This window comes from Dendrobates tinctorius, unplaced genomic scaffold, assembly GCF_039654945.1.
Source record: "Dendrobates tinctorius isolate UK_male_01 unplaced genomic scaffold, ASM3965494v1 ptg000060l, whole genome shotgun sequence".
Classification (NCBI taxonomy): Eukaryota; Metazoa; Chordata; class Amphibia; order Anura; family Dendrobatidae; genus Dendrobates; species Dendrobates tinctorius.
The window spans coordinates 36,033,632-36,046,239 of record NW_027361728.1 but is presented as its reverse complement, the minus strand read 5'-3'; the positions used below and the strand labels follow the sequence as shown (position 1 = coordinate 36,046,239).

The 12,608-nt window shown below is 45.8% G+C and overlaps 1 protein-coding gene across 2 annotated transcripts in view; it reads left to right on the top strand.

Moving 5' to 3' along the window:
• Positions 1-12,608, top strand: part of FNDC3B (fibronectin type III domain containing 3B) — a 474,468-nt gene that overhangs the window by 330,255 nt on the left and 131,605 nt on the right. The window lies entirely within an intron of this gene.

The window sequence follows — 12,608 nt, the reverse complement described above, 5'->3', positions numbered from 1 at the left end:
GTAATGAAGTTGAGCATCTCATCTGGCCCCCACAATCCCCAGACCTCAACATTATTGAGCATTTATGGTCGATTTTAGAGATTCAAGTTAGACGTCGATTTCCGCTGCCATCGTCCCTCAAAGGGTGTTTTAACTGAAGAATGGGCTACAATTCCTTTGGAAACAATTCACACCTTGTATGAATCCATACCTCGGAGAATTGAGGCTGTAATCGCCGCAAAAGGTGGACCTACACCTTATTAAACTAACTTTTGTTGATGTTTCCAGGTGTTTCCATTATTTTGTCCAACCCCTGTATGTGTGTGTTGATCAGCAGTGATACTACTGAGGTGCTGTTTCAATGTGTCCGGGGTAGCTGGGGAGATGGGCGGAACTAGTTACCTACAAATCCACCCAGGACTGTGGTTAAGAACGATATTGTAAAGAGTGTGAGAATGGTTCAAGGACCTGTGATGAGGTCATAGCCATGTGACCCGGTGGGTGTGGCTACGTACCATATAAGGTGGCCAGGATAGGTCACATGGGTGAATGCAGGGACCCGGTTGGTCCGTTTGGAAGGTCTCGCTGGAAGATGTCTGCCTTCCTGAAGTGCCTGTGTGTAATGGCTGCACGTGTCTGAGAATTCCCGGAGGAGGGAATAGACATCTGCAGCATGGAGAAGCAGCCATGAGGTAAAACCCTGATGGGTTGAGAACTGTGAGGCTAGAAAGCCTGCGCAATGGACATTGCATAACCTGTGTGAGTACAGGATAATCAGAGTGGAGCTCTGTAATGGACGCTATGCCGTTTGATATGAACTTTGTTGCTGGTCATGGTTTATGATGCGTAAATAAACTGCTTGGACCGTGATTGTTTAATGGAAAACCTGTGCCGGATGTGATTTATGTCTGTCAAGCGAGTATCCCCTACCCGACTGACAGCGCTACCTCACAATTGGTGGAGATTGCAAAGGGCAATATTGTAGCCTTGTTGCTAGGGGCAACGGAAGAGGACTGCAAACTCGGTTGCTAAGGGCAACGGTTCCAAAGCACATGTTGCAGTGCTGGCAGCGCTGAGCCAGGAGGGCGGCCGGTCGTGAAAGCCGTGTAATATGTTGACCGGCCACGTGTGTGAGCAGAGCCTGTGACGGCCTGCATTTGGGGAAGCCACTGCCCGGCTGTGGTTCTGGAAACGTGGGGTGGCCTAGTGAGTAAGGCACTGTCCGGATCGGTGAGCTCAGTGCGGCCGCTTCCCCAGGAGAAAGAGACTGGTAATTGCTAGGGTGTCTCTGCGGAGAAGAGGTACCCAAGGACCTGTGTGGCCGACACGGGTAATGGACAGGTGTTCGTGTGGTGCTGACCTGGGTCAGTGAGTAAGACTGTGTACCTGGAGGCTTCAGTGAGGAAAGGTCCTGGAGGGTCAGTGTTGGGAGATTCTAGGTGAAAGAATCAGATCCCGGGAGCACGTGGTATGACCTTGGACCTGGTGAGGCGTGAGTGTTGGGCAGTCTCAGGCGGAGACGGATGTCCCGAAGAGCACCCGCCGTGCCCATGGATCTGGTGAGGCCGGTGTGTGGGGAGACCCTGGGAGGAGGGTCGCTCCCTGAATCGCACCCGATGCGCCCTGTGTGTTGGATGGTCTCAGGCGGAGGCGGAACGTCCTGAATAGCACGCAGACAGGACACGTGAGTCTTGTGTGGTGTTTTTTTTTTTCTAGTCTCAACTCAGCTTGCGGTGGCTCAGTGGGAGTCAAGAAGGTGACAAGCGGCTTCCTGTAACTCGGCGGGGTTACGAAGGGGACAAGCGGCTTTCTGTAACTCGGCGGGGTTACGAAGGGGACAAGCGGCTTCCGGTAACTCGGCGGGGTTACGAAGGTGACGCCAGCAGCTGTGTGTGAATGGCAGCCGGTGGTGTCGAAGACCGGTGACAGCAGGAGCCGTGGTGGTGCCAACAAGGACTTGTGTGGTATCGTAAGAGACACAAACTGTGATGTGAACTGTGGTCTGTGAAGACCGTTATAATGGACATGGGGAAATCCCGAAAGGGGGTGGTGGCCCAAATTGGGGTGGGAGCCCAAAAGGGGGTGGAGTCCCAAATCGGGGTGGTAGCCCAAAAGGGGGTGGGGTCCCAGAGGGGGGCAGTGACCCAAATCGGGGGGGTCCAGAAAGGGGCCGGTATGGCAAAAGAGGAACCGCAGTGTTCGTGTATGTTGTTTCCAGAATGTGGGATATTCTTTCCGGATGATGACTAGCTGCAAGTGTGTACCGTGATGCTGCACCGGGAAGGAATCTCGGGACGATTGGATTCAGTTAGGTGACTCTGACAGGAACTCCTCTCACTTTCTGTCTGACCGAGAAAATGGTCCAGGTTCGCTGTAAACATGGGGTCACGGTGAACTATGCGGTAGACAGAGTAATGTTTGAGTGGTTCGGCGACTGTGAGGGCCAAGGTGGCAGTATGCCACCAGACTTAGTGTATGCCTTGGAGTTGGGCCAGGACTTTGTCAGGTCTGATGACATATGCCAGGAGGTTGGAGATGTTCCTACTGTTGGGCTAACTGATATTAGGACGGTGACGGCTCCTGACGAGGAGAGGTCAGAGGTAGAAGTGACCAGGAAAAGGGGTACGTCTGCCCAACGGACGGACCTGACGTCTCGTGACAGGACGGACGTTGACCTGGTTGATAAGATGGCTGGAGTGTTGGCACGATTAATGGGTAACTGGAGGGATTGCTCGGCAGGTCGGAGTGACTCACTCTGGGGGTGACTGTGGCTCTGAGAGGGAAAGGGAGCACAGCTCGAGAAAGAAGTATTGGAGCTCAGAAGTCACCTCTCCACCTGGCAAAGTGTGAACAAGACCCTTAGGGAAGAGATGGAGGAACTCAAAGAAACTGTGAGATCTTCGGCGGGAGAGGAAACTGGACGAAGACTTACAGCGGTTGGGCCCGAGTGACAAGACGGAACTGCCAGTACCAATCGTGGCAAAGGGTCATGAAGAGATAAAATCTTGTGAAGTTGGTGAGCAAAGAGCTGAAGAAGACGGTAATCTGGCCGGCTCATCTGTAGTGAGGGAAGTGTCCGTGGTAAAGCCAGAGCCTTCGGTCCAGGTAGTGAGCAAGACCACGACCTTCAAGTCTGTGATTGATGTACCAGAAGACATGCAAGAAGCCTGCACTGAGGAAGGTGTGCATGAGGCTTTTAAGGAGGCGGTCAAGGCGTGTAAGGTGCACTGGGCACCTGAGACTCGGCAGTTGGTGATAATATCAGCCAGGGAAGATACAGCAAACCGGGTAGCTGTCCTGAAAGAGATGCGTTTGCAATGTCTCCACGCCAAACAGTTGGTCAGGCGGAGTAATATGAAAGCAGCTCGACGCCTAGAGTTAGCAAGAGAGGCTATGGATCGGCTGGGTTTGCGGAAAAATGTAGTTTCGGTTCCCAAAGGTCTGATTGGGAGAATCATTGGAAGATTCGGGAAGGTAATGCAAGACCTTGTGAATATCTCCGGTGTGGTGAGGGTGAGGATCCCTCCTGATGATGAAGACCAGATATACAGTGAAGTGGGTAGGAGTCCCATCATGGTTGTTGTCTCCGTGGAAAGCCTGAGAAACTTTCGGATGCTATTGGAGTATCGAGTGGGGTACCTGCAAGAGATTGAGCAGTTGAGGCTGGACCGTCGGCGAATCAATAAAGAGGTACGGAACACCAGGTGGCGGCCGCCTTCAACCCAAGATGTAAGGACCCGAATGGTTCCTCCAAGAAGTGCTCATGCAAACTTTGACGCACATCAAGGATCAGGCGTCTGCAGCTGAGGAGCAACAGGAGGAGGAGAGAATCCTTGATGACAGTCAGCCATTGTTTGGTCAGGAAACTGGCGTGAATGAGGTGGAGGAAGAAGAGAAAGATGAGGGGGATGATTATTTTGGGGAGGAGGATGCTTCTCAGGGGGCAAGAGAACATGTGGGCGTGCCAAGGTCAGGTACAGGGTTTGTGCGTGACTGGAGGGATGTGGATTTGCCAGAAAGTACTCCTCCACCCACCACTGGCAGTGCAGCATTGACACCTGGAACAATGGCCCACATGGGTGACTATGCCTTGTGGATCCTAAAAAGGGACCCCCGCATTACCAAAATGATGACTACTGGTTGGCCAGCATCCTCGATCCACGCTATAAAGGCAAATTACACAACATCATGCCACAGGAGAACCTACAGCTAATATTGGTTAACAAGCAAGCAACTCTGGTAAACCGGTTGTTTGAGGCATTCCCAGCACACAGCAGCGGAGCTGGTTCTCCCACGAGCCGTAGTGGGAAAAATGAAAGAGGTGTTCGTGGTGTGCACAGCCCAACTGGCGTTGGAGACAGGGATTTCCTGACCATGTTGTGGTCCGATTTCTCAAGTCCCGCGCACACGACAGCTACTGTAATACAGAATCGATTGCAAGTGACAGGAGACAGGAGTTGTCAACTATGGTTACAAACTACTTCTCTTATATCGAGGTTCTCCCTCACAGGTCATTCTCCTTTGATTATTGGGCCTCAAAACTCGACATATGGCCTGAATTGGCACAATATGCCTTACAGGAGCTCGCTTGCCCTGCTGGTAGTGTGCTATCTGAAAGAGTCTTCAGTGCTGCTGGATCAATCCTGACAGAAAAAAGGACGCGTCTGTCGACCCAAAATGTTGCTGATCTAACCTTCATTAAAATGAACCATGCATGGGTTTCAAAAGATTTTGTTCCACCTTCCCCTGATAACACATAGGTTGCCAGAAAAAAGGCTCCCTTTTGTCCTCCTCTTCCTCTGACTTCTCCAATTCCTCCATTTGCAGCAGCTGAAAGTCCAGCCTACACATCAACATATGCCATTTTTTAAACCACCCAAAATGGGCTGCCCCCCACCCCAGGCCCAGGGTCAACACCTGCCGCACCCGCGCAAGTGTTGTTGCCCTGAACAGTTGTGTAGCCCCACCCTTGGGCGACGGGACTGGCACAGGGCCTCTCATAGTACAATAAAGTGTCTCTGACGGTGGGGGGGGGCCCTCTTGCCGTCAGACACACTGGCATACTATGAGGTGCCCTGTGCCAGTTCCGTCGCCCACGAGTGGGCCCCCCATGCTTGCTCAGGGCCACAGCACTTGCAATACTTACCTCTCCCTGCTCCACCGCCGTGACTTCTTCCGCCTTTCCTGACAGTGACATTCAGGTTACAGAGCGCAATGACATCACGTCTGTATGCCCTCTACCAAAACTGTACAAGTGCCGAGAGCTTTAAAATGGCAATGCTGAGGAGTCCAGAGTTGAGCAGTGCCCAGCGAGAAGAGGTATTTAATTTTTTTTAAATGTTGGGAGCATTTTTTGGGGAGCAATATACACTGGAGAATGATATATGGGGGCCCATCATACACTGGAGCATCATCCATTTGGCCCATCATATACTGGAGCAATCCAAATGGGGGACATCAGACACTGGAGCAGCATTTACAGGGCCCATTATACACTGGATGATTAGAAATGGGGCCTATTATATATGGAGCATAATTTGGGCCCATAACACACTGGAGCATCATCCATGGGGACCAACATATACTGGAGCATTCCAAATGGGGGACATCAGACACTGGAGCAGCATTTTCGGGGCCCATTATACACTGGAGCATTAGAAAAGGGGCCCATTATATATGGACTCTATGGAGCATTATTTGGGCCCATAAGACAGTGGAGCATCATCCATGGGGACCAACATATACTGTAGCATTATGTGGAGCTCATCATATACTGTATGGAACATTATATGGGACCAATTATTCTGTATGGAGAAATATATGGGGCTCATTATTCTGTGTGGTGCACTTAGGTTCTGGCCATAATACTGTATGGAGTAATATACTGTCCGTTTTTTAAGCTATTGTAGAATTTAAAATAGATATCAGTCATGTCATGTAAGCAGTGAAGTATTTTTCATTGTACTATACCTATGTTTCTGTGCCGTATCGGAGCATTATGAATTGTGGTATGTGTTAAAAGGGCGCACTGACACTCTTTGACCCAGGGCACACGAAAACCTGGTGCCAGCCCTACCCCCCCACAACTTTAGCCAAATAACCCCCAGTTTTCAATGCCTAACTATTATTATTAAGTAAATTAAGGTTGACAAGCTTCACTAATAAGAATTGATGTTTTTGTCATTGAAATGGGCACTGTAGGTGTGTTTACTGTCCTCCACTCCCTGCTGACTTTGCTTCCCCATTGACTTGCATTGGGTTTCGTGTTTCAATTGGACCCCGACTTTTCCCTATAGTCGGCTGATTTCGTTCGACCCGACTTTTTGGAAAGTCGGGTTTCATGAAACCCGACTCGACCCGAAAAAAGTCAGTCGCTCATCTCTATTTGTATTAGCTATTTTGGTGCTGTGTTCTTGTCCTTTTTGCATCATTACTGGTTCATCTAGTGCTAAAGGTAATATTTAAGAGCATAAGTGTTGAATAGTGTTTGGTGGCTGTGGATGGGACACTCCTTCATACATCTGACATAAATGCCAGAGTAAACTACTATATGCTGCAAGGTTCGCATAGGGTTGTAAGGGGCAAGTGTGTACAAAATAACATCATGGCTAAAAGTGTTGCCACTCTTGAAATTGTTCCAGAAGATGAAGTATTTATTGCAATTACACATTTTGTTATACACATGTTAATTTCCTTTCTGTGTATTGGAAAAACACAAAAAAACAGAGCATAAAAATGCAAATTGAACATCATTTCACACAAATCCCGAAAATGAGCTGGACAAAAACACTGAGAGAAACACTTCATTTTCTGGAACAATTTCAAGGGTGCCAACACTTTCAGCCATGACTGTATATCCTGTTTCCTTGTAATATAAGTTTAGACAGCTATATACAGTATGTGCGTACTATTTTTCTTGAAGATACAGAGTAACCTAGCTGCCATCACTACCAAGAAATACATATCCTCCACGACTGTAGGACCCAAGCATGATGATGATGAATCCTAAAGCTGATGGCTATCCCCCATACACAAAAATACTAACTTGGCTGGGTGATCCAGTTTTCTGGATTAAAACATCTGCTACCAGAATTACAACTTGGATGAGACAGTCTTAAAATTAGACAGATTTATCAAACCGCATGAACCACTGAGATTAATCCAGCACATTTTTAGACTGTCTAGTCTGTTTGCACTACGTAAGAGTAAACCATTTTAATAAATAGGTGCTACTGTGAAATACCGATTAAAAAAAAATGTACCCCTACGATCAGGTCTTAAGTGGTTAAAGCAATAACATATCCCTCTGTGACGGTCTGACCCCTGGTACTGAATTGGATCAAGAAAATGAAGGGGCTGCTTTACTTGGATACATCAGCAAATTCGGACATTAGTAGGCCACATATAAGTTTTCAACCTTTAAACAAAGAATGTTTCCTGTTGCTGACAGCAAGCCGAGACCCTGAAGATGTTGGGAATATAAAAAGCAAAGAATTGTAGCAGTTCTTATATACATAGGACTAGAGAACTCCATGAAAGTGCGCTTCTGCTTTGACACTGCTGTCAATGGAATATTAGAGAAATCTGATAATTTCCTTGTACTCTTGTTCTGGATCTGGGAACCCGAAGTGTCCGCGTGGTCATTACAGAAATTTTATTTCTATGGTATAAAGAACCAACCAAGTTAGCTGCCGTACGGATCGATTTGTATCTACTCTCTACACATTGTTTTTTCCTCCATCAGTCACTCTGTCATCTGTGCACGTAGCCAGTTCAGTGCACTGGAAAAATCAATCTAATGTACAAGACAGGACTAGGAGAAAGTTCCATATGATGAAGCAGTAAATCATTGACTAGTTTATAACTTGGAGACGAATTGTAATAGATAAGCCCTACAAGCTCGCTTTATTTTTAAAGGTAGTCGTTTTTATGGCAAAAGATCTGATAAAGGTGATGTGGACAGGAAAATTTATTCCTGTTTCAAAATGATAACCCTTGCAATTCATGGATGGTTGATGGAATTAGATATTTATCACCTATTTTGTGTAAAAATACAATTTACGAGGATCCCCTGGGAACCTCAGTAAGGAGGAGAACATTGGCCTCCATCTCCTATTCCTCTTCATTGAGATCTGGATTGAATGTTGGTCCATGGTTGTACATGATCACTGACATTCTATTGTGTGTCCATGGGACTGACATACATAGCAATGTGAACGGTAATCTGCCCTACCTTCTACATACAGCATGGGATGGAACGGGACACATAATTTATGGAGCCCATGACAAAAATATCTACATGGGAATTCTGTGGCCCACATTGCTGCAATATGGTCCTATAGTTTTGTATGGCTAGTCTATTGCTTCATACAGCTAAGATGTATAATAAGATTTTGTGAACCTATAATATCCAGCCAAAGTTCTGGACTATACTGTGTTAGATGTGAACCGTAATAAAAGCAAGGTTGCTAACCTTTTAAAGCATACTCCACTTTCAAAAGAAAAAACATTCTCGTACCAGACTCTTCAGTATAATCTTTTTTTCTCAATCACTCTTTTAGGGTTTTGATAACAACCCGCAGCACGGACCGCCCATGGTGTGTGCTTGCAGGTTGCACGAAGCTAGGCTGCATCCTGATCCCGTGGCTAGGCTGCCCTCCTCAATGCAGAAGGAAGAGTCATAGAAGCTTCCAGTGTGCTCTTACTCACAAAAAGTATAGCTAAAAGCGTTGAGGAGGATGCTGTCTTGCTTAGTGCAGTCTGCATTACAGAACTTGGGTGGTCCGTGCTGCCGATTAACAGCCTCTAATAAAGTGATGTTGAAAAATTATTATTTTGGAAAGTCCTACACTATAATAGTTTTTCTTTTGGAAGAGGAGATGCACTTTAACCATAAATGAGCAGATTATACTTAGCGGTAGTAGCTCTCATTATTCCCGTTCTATAGGTCTGCTGATAAGGGTGTTTGTATGGTTACTAATATGGTAATTCATTCATCAGGAAGTGTATAGGTAGAGCATGAGGTATATTGTCTATAATTCACCAGTATAATATTTCTGAAGTACTCCATTATATATTGTTTACGCCAAATATTGGGTCTTACACCAATTCCCCATATTTATGTCCCGGACTTATGAAATTAAAGGTAATATATTAGCAGGTTTTTAATTTGTAATCTAAGTGCACCATGATGTAGGAGCAGATACTGTGATTCTCCCATGATGTGTAACTCACTGTACTGTGTTTTGCTGTTTCAATAAAATAATCACTACAGGACAACTGATCTAGTGCATCCTAGTCCAGCCACGCACCCAGCACTGATTAGTAGCTCTGTCACTATACATTGTACACAGAAAGCTTCTAGCCAGTGGTGTTAGTGGGTTTATAACAGAGCTCTATCTTCAGCAGAGAAAACTGTGACTCTATATTATAATTAGCGCACCCAGCAAATTACCTGAGTGCAGGTAATTTCCTACCTCATGTTGCTGTCAGATTACTTAGCAAAAACCTACTGACTGATTCCCTTTTAAAAGTTTTTATTTTCCACCATAACACCAAGTTAAGATGTCACTTATTGCAGATGTTTTTCTCTAGCCTTGTTCACGCATCTGTAATTTTTCTCTACTGCCAAAAAAGGACTGTTTTTCATGCATGTGTTGGATCTGTTTTTCATCCATTTTTGGTCCTTGTGTCCTTTTTAGCACCATTGTCTCATTTGTATTTTTCCTATACAAAAAACGAGGTTACCCAGGCTTCTCCTAACAAATAGCTTGTCAAAAGTTTACTGCGACAGAGAGGGGCCAGAAGACCACCAAGTCTGATTTTACATACTCCTGCACTGATTAGTAGCACTTCACCATCATATTAAACAGTGCAAATTTCTGCTAGCAGTGCAAGGGTTAATCTGGTGAGAGCTCCTGGAGCTGTCCTGCTTTGATGGTCTGAGCTGTTCAGTGTTGGTCACTCCCCTCTGCTATATATATACTCGCCTTTGACAATCCGGGATTGCCAGTGCTAGTTTGATACTGCCTAGTTCGGGAGTTGCAGGTGTTGGTTGTTTGGAGTGTTGTTCTGGAGACTGTTGCTTGGTGATTTGTCTGTGTTCTTATCCTCATCCTCTCCTGTTTGTTTTTTCCTTTCTTTTCTTCCCTGTGCCCGTGTTCCACTCCATTTGTGAGTGCATTTTTGTTATGATTTGGTATCTTCATTTATCTCTGTACATCTTCCCTTGTTAGTCTGATTTGTGTATTCTTGTGCACTACAACTCCCCACTTCCATGAGTGGGAGAAGGGAGAGATGAGGGCTGTTTTAGGAACTCAGCAAGGCACGTTGCATAGGCATCTTCACCATCAGAAGTAATTCGGTGACCAGGGATAGCTTGGGCGCTCCTAGCTTTAGGGGTAGGGAAGTAGCCTCTAGCCCCAGGATATCTTTCTCTTGAGAATTATGTGATGGAGGCTCAAGGGGATGCTCTTGCTGCTTGTCCATTAGGTAAACTGTTCATACCTTTGAATCTCTGTTTTAAAGTTTTGAGTGAACATCATGATTTGGTCTTGGCCAGACATCCTGGTAGTAAATTCACTACAGAACGCCTTACTGGGGTACACTAGGATGCTTGGGAGTATGTAGCTGCCTGCACTGTTTGTGCTCATTCTAAGACCCCTCAAACTTGTCCGTCTGGGTCTCTCCAACCATTGGCAGATCCCAGTAGACTTTGGACTCATTTATCTGCAGGTAATACAGTTATTTTGGTGGTGGTGGACAGATTTGGCAAGATATTTCATTTCATTGCCGCTACTCTCTTTACCCAATACCCACTTGGCACAAATTTTTATCAAAGAAATAGTGACATTATATGGGATTCTTATCAATATTATTTCTGTCCGGGGATGCAATTTATTTCCAAATTTTGGAAAGCGTTTTGCCATCTGTTGTTTTCTTCAGCATTTAATTCACAGTCTAATAAGCAAACTATGTTAATCAGAATCATGAGACTAATATTAGGTGTTTTGAGAATCGGGAGAAATGGGTTACTTACTTCTAGCTGAATTTGCTGTGAATAACCGTTGTCATAAGTCTACTGGTAAGTCTCTGTTCTTTAGGGCATATGGATTTCATCCTCAGTTCTGCTATTTTAATAGGAATCGTTCTTCATTACCTGAAGAGGAACGTTTTTCATCTTTTATTACATCTGTGTGGCAAGGGATTCTAAATAATTTGAAGGGGATGGGGACCAAATATCATTGTTGGTAATTATTGATGGAAATTTGGATTTTCAAATAGACAAGATCATTGATTCTCACATGATTCTTCAGTCTCTTAACTATTCACTGGAAGGGTAACGGTCCTGAAAAAAGAATGTGTACCAGCATATGACTTCCATGTTGTGAGGTTGATCTGGTCTTTTCACATGGGACATCCTCATAGACCTGACCATGAGGTTCCAGAAATCCCTTTTAGAAGGGGGATACTGTCACAGGTTTACCTTGACAAAGAGGGGCCAGAAGACCACGGTGTCTGATTTCACATACTCCTGCACTGATTAGTAGCACTTCACCATGATATTAAACAGTGCAGGTTTCTGCTAACAGTGCAGGTTTCTGCTAGCAGTGCAGGGATTTAAGTGTGCAGTTGAGAGCTCCTGGAGCTTTCCTGTTTTGATGGTCTCAGCTGTTCAGTATTGGTCACTTCCCTCTCTTAGGCCGGTTTCACATTTGCGCTTTATGACGTGCGCTGTGCACTTTTGAAGGTGCGCCCGTGTGCTCCGAACGCAGCATGTTGCATTTTGGCGCGCATGGCGCACCTTCAAAAGTGCGCAGCACACGGCAAAATCCTGCCAGCGCACGATCTGCGCACCCTATGCTAAAGATAGGGTGAGCAGATCGCAAGCGTCCATGTGCGCTAGTAGGCGGCGATGACCGGAAGGGGCGGGCAGGGAGCCGGCAGAGGGTGGGGCTTAGCGGCGGCTGTGCGCAGGCCGTCGCTGCGCCATAAAGCGCAAATATGAAACCGGCCTTACATATTCTCAGGGATTACAAGTGTTATTTTTATACTGCCTGGTTCTGGAGTTGGAGGTGTCGGTTGTTTGAGGAGGCTTTTGGAATGTTGTTCTGGAGACTGTTGCTTGATGATTTGTCTGTATGCATATCTTCATCCTCTCCTATTTGTTTTTTTTCCTTCCTTTACTTCCCATCGTTACACTCTTGTTTGTGAGCGCATATTTATATGATTGATCGTTTCATTTATCTATGTAAGTCTTACCTTGTTTGTCTGATTTGTGTATTTTTATACATAACTTCCCAATTCCCTGGGTGGGGGAGGGGACAGATAAGGGCTGATTTAGAAGCTCAGCAAGGCACATGACCTTGGCGTCTTCATCATCACAAGTAATCCAGGGTGCAGGAGCCCCTAGCCCCTGGATATCTTGCAAAATTGCCATGACAGTCAATTAGAAATGAACAGTACGTGGATGCAGCATGGAAGGCATCGATGTGCTGTCCATTTTTATTTTTTTCATGGATCCATTCACTTGGTTTGCAAATCGTTTTGCAAAAATGTATTTATCTGCTAAAGATTAAATTGTAAATGTGAAAATATCTATAGGCTATAATGCTTTGAGCATGAAGACT